The following is a 9,750-nucleotide window of genomic DNA, read 5'->3' on the forward strand; positions in this document are numbered from 1 at the left end:
GAAGGACCTGCAGGGCACAGTTCTACTGTGACACACATGGGGCTGCCATGAAGGACCTGCAGGGCACAGTTCTACTCTGACACACGTGGGGCTGCCGTGAAGGACCTGTAGAGCACAGTTCTACTCTGACACACGTGGGGTTGCCATGAAGGACCTGCAGGCACAGTTCTATTCTGACACACGTGGGGCTGCCATGAAAGACCTGCAGGGCACAGTTCTACTCTGACACACGTGGGGCTGCCATGAAGGACCTGCAGGCACAGTTCTATTCTGACACACGTGGGGCTGCCATGAAAGACCTGCAGGGCACAGTTCTACTCTGACACACGTGGGGCTGCCATGAAGGACCTGCAGGGCACAGTTCTACTCTGACACACGTGGGGCTGCCATGAAGGACCTGCAGGGCACAGTTCTACTCTGACACACGTGGGGTTGCCATGAATCGGAATCGCCTGGATGGCAGCTGTTTTTATACAGTTTTGTATGGTTTATATTGCTGATGCAGGTATTGTTGCTGAGAGGAGGATGGGGGGAACATCTTTCTGGGAGCAGCAGGACCTTTTTCTACCTCCCTTTGCCATGATCAGCAACATCATGGAGAAGTAAGGACGGGCTGCTGTTGCCAGAGCTGCTAGGCAGGAATCTGTAGCTTACATCTATCTACATAAAGGAAACAAAGTGTTGGCACAATTAGGCTGTTCAGAGCCAACAGCCATGTTGAATGTCCAACAAAACAAGACAAAACAGAAATGTTCTGTTGTTCATGTTTGAAAAGTTAATTGGAAATTAACACCATTTCACTTGGGTAGTGTTTACCCACACACGCCAACTTGCCCAGATTCTTTACTAGGAAAACCTGGGGACCTAATAGGAGAACTGACTCTTCAGCTATTTTATGTCAATCAACATTGTAAGGGAGTGATTTGCTTTTACCTATTTGATCTGGGGTAGTGAGAACACGTCAATGTTCTTATAAAATTGTATTATCTGTGTTTGTGTCTTTCCTTTACATGAACAGGAAGTCAGTTTTATTCTTCTTGATTCATGGGAGATCCTTAGGATATGTTTGCAGAATCTTTTGAAAGATTCATTTCTGAGTTTCCCCCAATGAAGTGGCCTTTCACCCTAAGCTCACCTTAAAATATCATCTCCTTGTAAGACCGAGAGAAGGGGAAAATACGACATTCTTGGGAAGTTCTGATATGGGATGAAGTATCACTCAGTTTAGGTGTAAGAGCAGTGCCCAGGTTACACATGAGATCTGTTCCTGAGTGTGTCTTAAGTTGAATTTGTGGGTAAGTCAAAAAAGGTGCATATGGTTCTTATTTAGCCTCACTGTAGTGCAGGAGGAAACCCTGGTGGTGTAGTGGTTAAGAGCTTGGCTGCTAACCAAAAAGTTGGCAGTTCAAATCCACCATGCGTTCCTTGGAAAACGAATGGGGCAGTTCTACCCTGTCCTGTAGGTCACTATGAGTCAGAAGTCAGAATCCACTTGACGGCAACGAGTTTTTTTTTTTTTTTTTTGATTAGTGAAGGAAGGAGCCCTAGTGGTGAAGTGGTTAACTATTGGGCTGCTAACCAAAAGGTCAGCAGTTTTTGGTTTTAGTTCAAGAAAAGGCTGGAAGCCTTTTCAATGATTTAAAAGCTGTACATGCAGCAAATTAAGGTGAGTGTGATGAAGAATTTGTCTCGAGTGGGGGTTGGTTCAACTGTTTCAAAGTGAGGGCAAATTTACCTAATATTAAAGGGCAAGTGCGGTTGTCCGTAAGTCGGATGTTTGTAACCCGGGACTTGCTGTACTGTAGCCAAATGAATTTGGGAACTGAGGCAATTATGTGGGTTATCCAAGCTAAAAACTAATTTTGCTTGAAATAGCTGTATAATTGGGGGGAAGTGATTTTGAGAAAAGCTTTAATTATCTAGAAAGTATCTTTAATAACCCACACGAAAGGCAGAGGTTTGGGAGAAACTGCAGTAACATTTATAATAAATATTTTTTTGGCGTATTTACTTCATAATTGTACAACTTGCACCATCACCCACAAGATGGCATGCAAGTTTGTAACATGTTAGTCAGTAGCTGTGCCATTGCTAAACCGTCTTGCAACAAGCAACAAACACGGGGGAGTTATACTATATATATTCTTTGTTTTACAAATTGTGAATGTGTATATATACATATATGCCCTAGCAACGTTTTCTATGGGTTTAAGGCTATTGTCTTACAAAGATGTGTATCTCCAAGTGTATTTATTTGAATGGTGTGTGAAAAGAAAACAATAACTTGAGTCATTTACACAAGGCAAATAAATTGGCAATGATTAGCCTGTTCAAAGTCGACAGCCATGTTGAAGGTTAAACAAGACAAAACAACAATGTGCTGCCGCTCAAGTCTGAAAAGAAATTTATACAAGACTAAGAAAGGACTCGTTATAAATAAAATACCTTTTTAGGAAGATCTATTTCATTATTTTAAAGCATTCCTGAAAGTATTTCCTAGACAAGAGGGAAATATCATGACATCATGCTGACTATTACTGTGGGTCTTTCCCTTGGTGATCTAATTCCAAAAAAACCAGCCACTGAAAGCCCTGTGGAGCACACACAGTTCTTGGATACACACTGAGTTGCCATGATCGGCAACTGGTTTCATTTTGGTGTTTGGTTTACCTTGGTGGCAACGATAGGATCACTTGGGAAGATTCTAACAAAAACAGATGCCAGGCTCCCCCATCAGACTAGTTAAATCAGAATCTCTGGGAGTGAGTCCCAGGCATCGGTGTTCTTTAAAGCATACTTTGGACATTATCAGAAGGGACCAGTCCCTGGAGAAGGACATCATGCTTGGTAAAGTGGAGGGTCAGCAAAAAAGAGGAAGACCCTCAATGAGATGGAATGACACAGTGGCTGTAACGATGGGCTCAGGCATGACAATGATTGTGAGGATGGAGCAGGTGGGTAGTGTTTCATTCTGTTGTATACAGGGCCTCGATGAGTCAGAACTGACTCGATGGCACCTAACAACAACAATGACAACAGGCCTTCTAACAGCACCTAGACATCAAAGTTCTCTGGTAGTAGTATCCTGATCACCTTCTCATTTGCTGTGGCAGGCATCCCTCATCAAATGTGGCCCTTTCCTAACCTGAGCTTACAATCTTCCTCAGTACCATGCTCCAGGTAGCCCTTACCAATCAGTTCAGAGTTGAAATGAAGCCTTCTTGCTACCAGATTTATCAAAGAATATGGGCTGGAATTAAATGTTACTCACATACAAACTGACTAGCTTTATAATGTGGTAACGAACTCTGTTTTCTGGCATGAACCAGCCAAACAATGATTTCAGCTGCTGTAACAAAGGACAATATTCATGCACTTCTCAGAATATTTTAGATACCTTTCCACTGTCTTTGAGTTTCACCCCTCTACCCTCTCACTTTAACGTGCTTTAGCTTCTATCAGCTAGAGGAAGACTGTCCTAGGGTTTTCCTTGCAGGTTCAAAGTGCAGGTTCCTGGGTGGTGGAGACGGTTAACTTGTTCAACTGCTAACTGAAAGGTTGGCAGTTAGAACCCACCCAGAGGTGTCTCGGATCAAAGGCCTGGCATCTGCTTCCAAAAGATCACAGCCATGAAAACCCTGTAGTGCAGTTCTACTCCGTACGCATGTTAAAGAAAAAGAAAGAGGTCGTCATAAATCAGAACTGGTTTGGTTTTTTGGAGGAGGGTAGCCCTTAAGCACTGAATGAAGGGTGTGGGAGTATGAAAGGCCCATCTGCTTTCCCTTGGGTGGGGACAACTCCAAGGCATAACGTGTACCCCAGATCAGGCTGAAACAGCCTCTGAGGGAGTGTGAGATCACACCCCTTTTGGCTTCTTCCCCTCCTCTGTCATGGTTTCCCCACTTCCACCCCAGTTTCCCTGGAGCACTTAATTAATAAACGGCATGCACACAAATTTTCACCTCAGGATCTCTTTCTGGGGAACCCCTAAGACCGATGCCTAAACCTGCAGGGACATCTGTATAAGCCAGGTTTAAGTTGTGCAGAGTCAACCCATCTGGGGGGAGCACATCGAAGAACCAACGACCCTGGGCCACTCTGATCCCTGAGACAAGGGGGACCTCAATAGACTGCTGAAGTGAGGTGGAAAAGGCAGGGTGTGCTCTCTTGGTAGGCCCCTGTCCTGGCTGCACTGTGGAATTATTAGTACTGCCGCCAGGTCCCACTCCCAGGTTCTGACTTTATTGGTCGGGGATGGGGTCTGGCCGTTGACACTTAAAGAGTACTGACACCCAGTCCCACCCCCAGGTCCTGATTTTATTGGTCGGGGCTGGGGTCTGGACATTGACACTTAAAGAGTACTGACACCCAGTCCCACCCCCAGGTCCTGATTTTATTGGTCGGGGCTGGGGTCTGGACATTGACACTTAAAGAGTACTGACACCCAGTCCCACCCCCAGGTTCCGATTTTATTAGTCGAGGATGGGGTCTGGACATTAGCACATTTAAAGCTTTCCACTGTGCAGCCAAGTTTGAGAATCACTTTGAAAAACCAACTTCTGAATATATAAAAATCACTCTAGCCAGCCTATTAAAAATTCACATTCGTAGGCCTCCCCGACTCCAAGGATTTGGATGCAAGTAAGTCTGAATATTTAGTATTTAGGGAAATTTCATGTGTATGCAAAAGTAGAGTGAACAGCATAATCAATTTCCACATAATCATACCACTTCAACCATTACCCACTTGTGAACGAGGGCGCGGTGAGGCACAGGCTGAGGACGTGCAGGAAGGTACCCACTTGTGAATGAGGGTCTTTAATATTCAGGGGGGTCCATGGGGCCACTCTGAGGACATGCAGGAAGGTTTGCTTGGCAAGATTTCCAGATGGTGTTACTTAGGGGTTATTGCTGCCAGGTGAACAGTGAACACCTGAGTACGTCCACTGGGAACGTGTGGCTTGGACGGGATGGCAGATGAGTTTCAACTTGGGCACTGTCATGGATGGAATTGTGTTCCCCAAAAATGTGTGTATCAATTTGACTAGGCTATGATCCCCAGTAGTGTGTGATTGTCCACCATTTTGTGTGAAACCCCCAAGTCTTTCAAGGGCAAGCATAAGTCTCACTGTGCCTCTCTTGAAGAAAACTGTCAGCGTCAGATGCTGTTGCTTTCCGTGTAGCCCTGGGAGGAAAATGCGAGGTTACGCTGGGAGAGCTCATGGTCAGTGCAGAATTATACCTGTGTTCGCATATCAAAAATCTTTTCCTAAATGTATTTCTCTTAAAAAAGGTTTGTAGGTGATCTTTGATGAGCTAATAGTTTTGCTTTAAAAAAAAAAAACACAGAATATTTTTTAAATAGAAAAAATTTAGCCCAGGTCATGCTTCTGCATTAATTCTCCTCAAGAAAAGCCTGTCCTGGATCACACTGGACACAGTGTATCAGCCAAGAGGTCAGGTCTAAAGTCAGGCAGCCTTGGTTGAAATTTGGACTTGGCGGCTTGCTGGCTCTGTGATCCTGGACAAGTCTATTAACCTCTCTGTGCTTTGGTAATGGGATTAATTATTTGTAATGGGATTAATAATAGGATCTACCTCAGGGCTATTAGCATTAGATGAGGTAATACATACAAAGGGCATAGAATGGTCCCTGGAGATAGTAAGCGTTCAATAAATATTCGCTAATATTATTAGCTAGTACTATTCTGTGATCATGAGCACTCTTGGTTTTTCTCCTACTTTTCTGACTAATCTTTCTTATTTTCTTTCCTGGGTCATCTCCTTCGTTGGATGTTCAAATGCTGGAAGTTCATTCTAGGCTCCATCTTAGCTTTCCCCTTCCCTTCCCTTGTTCTCCTTTTCTTCTCTTCCTGCCCCTCCCTCTCTTCCTCTGTAAAAGTAACACTAAATGGCTCTGCAGCCATGTTTTCCCCCACCTAGATTATTTAACCCCTACCCAAAACATTAACAAGATAAGTCTAACTAGAATGTTTAAAAAATAGAACTACGTAGTGCCTTTTTCCCAGGAAGACAGCCTTGTATGAGACTGGCCGTATAACACTCTAGATTCGGAGTCAGAGAGGCCTGGGTTTGAGTTTTAGCTCAAACCAAACGAAATCAGTTGCCCTTGAGCTGATTGCGGCTCATGGCGACTCCATGTGGGTCCGAGGAGAGCTGTGCTCCACAGGGTTTTCAGTGGCTGATTTTTCAGAAGTAGGTCACCAGGCCTTTCTTCCGAGGCATCTCTAGGTGGACTCAAGCCACCAACGTTTTCGTTAGTATGAAGGGGTGTGTTAACTGTTTGTACCACCCAGGGACTCCAAGTTTCAGCATAACCATTTGCTAGTTAAGTGTAATTGGGCCATTTCCCTAAGTATGTAAGACTCAGCTTCCTTATGTGTCAGAAAGGACTGCGTGTAGTGCCACTGTCATAGCATCATTTTAAGGATGAAATAATTCAGAATAAAGTGGTGGGCCAGGATCTGGGTCAGACTAACTGGTAGCCGTTGCCTTTGTTGTTTTTGTTATCACTGATGCCCGGGACAGAGGAGGATCCAGCCATGGCTTCTGTGTGGTTGCTCTGGAAGCTTGGAGTCACGAAGCTTGTGTTCACCTGGGAAGCGCTAACCCTCCTTGGTTTGGCGTGAGGTTGGAGCTCTGCCGTTTCCAGCTCCTGAGTTCTCCGCGAGCAGCCCTGAATGAGCCTTTCTCAGAACGGAATAAACTGGACCCTGAAGAGAAGTCCGTCCAGGACCGAAAGGCTCCCGGCCACACGTTCTCCCCTGTAACCTGTTCTCATGCCTCCAAACCCCGCAGTGGGGCTGTCATTCTTCTTAGGGTAGAGGCATTTCTTTACTAGTTGTTGGCGTCGTTACGGATTGTTGTTGTCAGGCGCTGTCCAGTTGTTTTCGATTTATAGCGACCCCATCAATGTGAATTATTACAGAGAACACAGAGGGGGAAAAAAAAAAACCCAAACAAGCCTAAGTTGGCTGGCCCCACGGAGAGCTAATTTCTGTCCTTTGGACGGCCTTCCTGTTTAGGGACGCCTTCATTTAGGGGGTGCTCCCAGCAACCACAATCTCCAAGCCTTCCTTTCACAGCTGCAGTTGTTCACATCAGCGCCATCATTTTTTTTTTAAGAGTATCTCATTTTATGAAAGATTTGATCTCATAAAAATGTAGCTTCCCAATCGACACTCTGCCCCAACAAGTGTTGACAACTCTGTAATAGTGAGATTGAATTTGAAACTGCATATTCCTCCGCGGCTACAAACATTAAGGTGGGTGTCTTAAAAATTTTATATAGATTGATGTGTAACCAGACCTGTGCTCGAGAGCACTCTCAGGCAGCTCAGCCGGCGGCCGCCCTCCGTCCTCTGCCACCACGCGGGCGTCGTTACTCCTGCGTTTCCCCTAAAGGTAAACACGTGACGGACTTGCTGGCTGTCCGAATGCTAGCACTCTGCTACCTTCTACGGGAAGGGCAGGCACCAGTTCTGTCCTATTGCTCTGTGCAGAAATGGGCGGGATGAATTAAAATTAATCTGAGCATGATGACTCATCAGAACGTCGATAAATTAAAAGGCCACTAGTTTCTCCAAGGAATTTTTAGGTTGCTTTCCAATTCTTCTGGGTTTAATTTTCCCTATTAAATTATCTCCAGTCTACACGATTATTAAGTCAGTAGCACTTGAGATAATTAACTCCTGGTATTAATCATCTCAGGGCTTATTGCCCCAGCTTTTTCTAATCATTTGATGCTCATCTAGTCCAGAAATTTTGAGCTTAGCTTCCCCTTTTGGCAGATGTAAGTCTGAGGTTTGTCATAAGGATATATGGTGAGAAAAGAGGCATTATGTAAAATACCTAAAAGCTTGGCTCTCAGGCTGCCGGCATACCATTTAAATTTTTTAAGCCTCAGTGTTCCTATCTGTGAAATGGGAACTATGTCATACCTATGACAGAGTTGCTGGGAGAACTACAAGACAATTTAAGACATGAAGAAAAACACCTTTACAAAGTATTACTGTCATGGATTGAATTGTGTCCCCCCCCCAAATATCTGTCAACTTGGCTAGGTCATAATTCCCTTGTATGATTATATTATTGTCTCCCGCTCTATCTTCTGATGTGATTTCCCAGTGTCATAAATCCTGTCACTATGATGTAATAAGATGAGTTAGTGGCAACTATACTGACGAGCTCTACAAGATTAGGTAGTGTCTTAAGCCAATCTCTTTTGAGACACAAAACCGAGAAGCCAGCAGAGAGACATGGGGACCTCATACCACCAAGAAAGCAGTACTGGGAACCTTTGGAATTGAGGTTCCTGCACTGAGATGCTCCCAGACCAAGGGAAGACTGAGGACAAGGACCTCCCTCCAGAGCCGACAGGGACAGAAAGCCTTCCCCTGGAGCCGATGCCCTGAATTCGGACTTCTAGCCTACTGGACTATGAGAGAACAAACTTCTCTTTGTCATAGCCATCCCCTTGTGGTATTTCTGTTATAGCAGCACTGAATGTCTAAGACAATGACCTGTGCTGACACACACAAAGTAAGATGAATAAATCCCCAATATTTCAGTTTTTTCCTTCTTACAGCTCCCGTTCCCCCATTCTCACCACTACCGAACGATCCCTGAGTTCCCAGCCAGTAGTCAGCTCGTTGCTCCACATGTAACTCACGCTTACTTAATGTTTAAAGAATTAATAGATTTTAATTTTCAAAGCAGTTTTGTTGTTCTTGTTGTTAGGTGTTGTGGAGTCGGTTCTGACTCATAGCACCCCTACGTACCACAGACCAAAACACTGCCGGGTCCTGTGCCATCCTCACAGTCATTATGCTTGAGCCCATTGTTGCAGCCACTGGGTCAGTCCACCTCATTCCTCTTTTTTGCTGATCCTCTACTTTACCAAGCTGTTTTAGGTTTATAGAAAAAATGAGCAGAAAATACAGAGAGTTCCCAAATACTCACTCCCCCCACCCTACACAGTTTCCCTGCTAATAACAGCCTGCACTGTGTATTTGTTACGATTGATGAAGCAATATTGGTACACTGTTATTGACTAAAGTCCCTAGTTTACATTAGGGATCACTGATTGTGTTGTACAGTCCCATGGGTTTTGACAAGTGCATAATGTCTATGCCCTCCATTACCATAGCCCACAGAATGGTTTCATTGTCCTAAAAGCTCTGCCTTTACATTGATTTTAGCTTTGGGTACAGTGTGCTGTGTGAGCAATGTTCAGGTAGCATGCTGAATGTAAGAGATTAAGAAAATTCATTTTTAATATTTAAGTGCAGGTTGTCTGGCCTGAAGGTGGTGGAATGGAGCATAATTTCAACATCGTCTTTACCGGTAAACATTCAATGAGCCCTGATCATGTGTGGGGCTGGCGGGAGGCGGCGGCCGGGAGAGAGATTTTGGGCCTGATTCTCGGAGGAGTGCAGAATCTCGCTGGGGGGACTGTTGGAATCCCTCCAATATTTTGCTTTCTCTCTACTGCCTGATAAACAGTACTTCCTGTCCCCAGAGAGCTGTGGCTTCACCATCGACAGGATCGGAATAGTTTCTACGGCAGCAGTGTTTGATTTTGAGGGTGAGGCTGAAAGGTAAATACTGCTACTGGGTCTTCATTCACTCAAATGAAAATCCCTGTTTCCTTTTTTGGGAACATTTCCGCCATCGGGCCTCCACGTGCAACCAAAATGTAGACGCTGTTGACATTGCCGTAAAGAATAA

The 9,750-nt window shown here is 44.6% G+C and overlaps 1 long non-coding RNA gene across 1 annotated transcript in view; it reads left to right on the forward strand.

The window, feature by feature from the left end:
- LOC111750619 (uncharacterized) overlaps positions 1-8,651 on the forward strand; it is a 29,669-nt gene extending 21,018 nt beyond the window's left edge. Inside the window, exon 5 of the long non-coding RNA XR_002785729.2 lies at positions 6,550-8,651. This is a non-coding gene — a long non-coding RNA (uncharacterized LOC111750619). The remainder of the gene's footprint in view (positions 1-6,549) is intronic.
- The last annotated feature ends 1,099 nt before the right edge of the window (positions 8,652-9,750 follow it).

Source organism: Loxodonta africana, chromosome 22 (genome assembly GCF_030014295.1).
Source record: "Loxodonta africana isolate mLoxAfr1 chromosome 22, mLoxAfr1.hap2, whole genome shotgun sequence".
Lineage (NCBI taxonomy): Eukaryota > Metazoa > Chordata > Mammalia > Proboscidea > Elephantidae > Loxodonta > Loxodonta africana.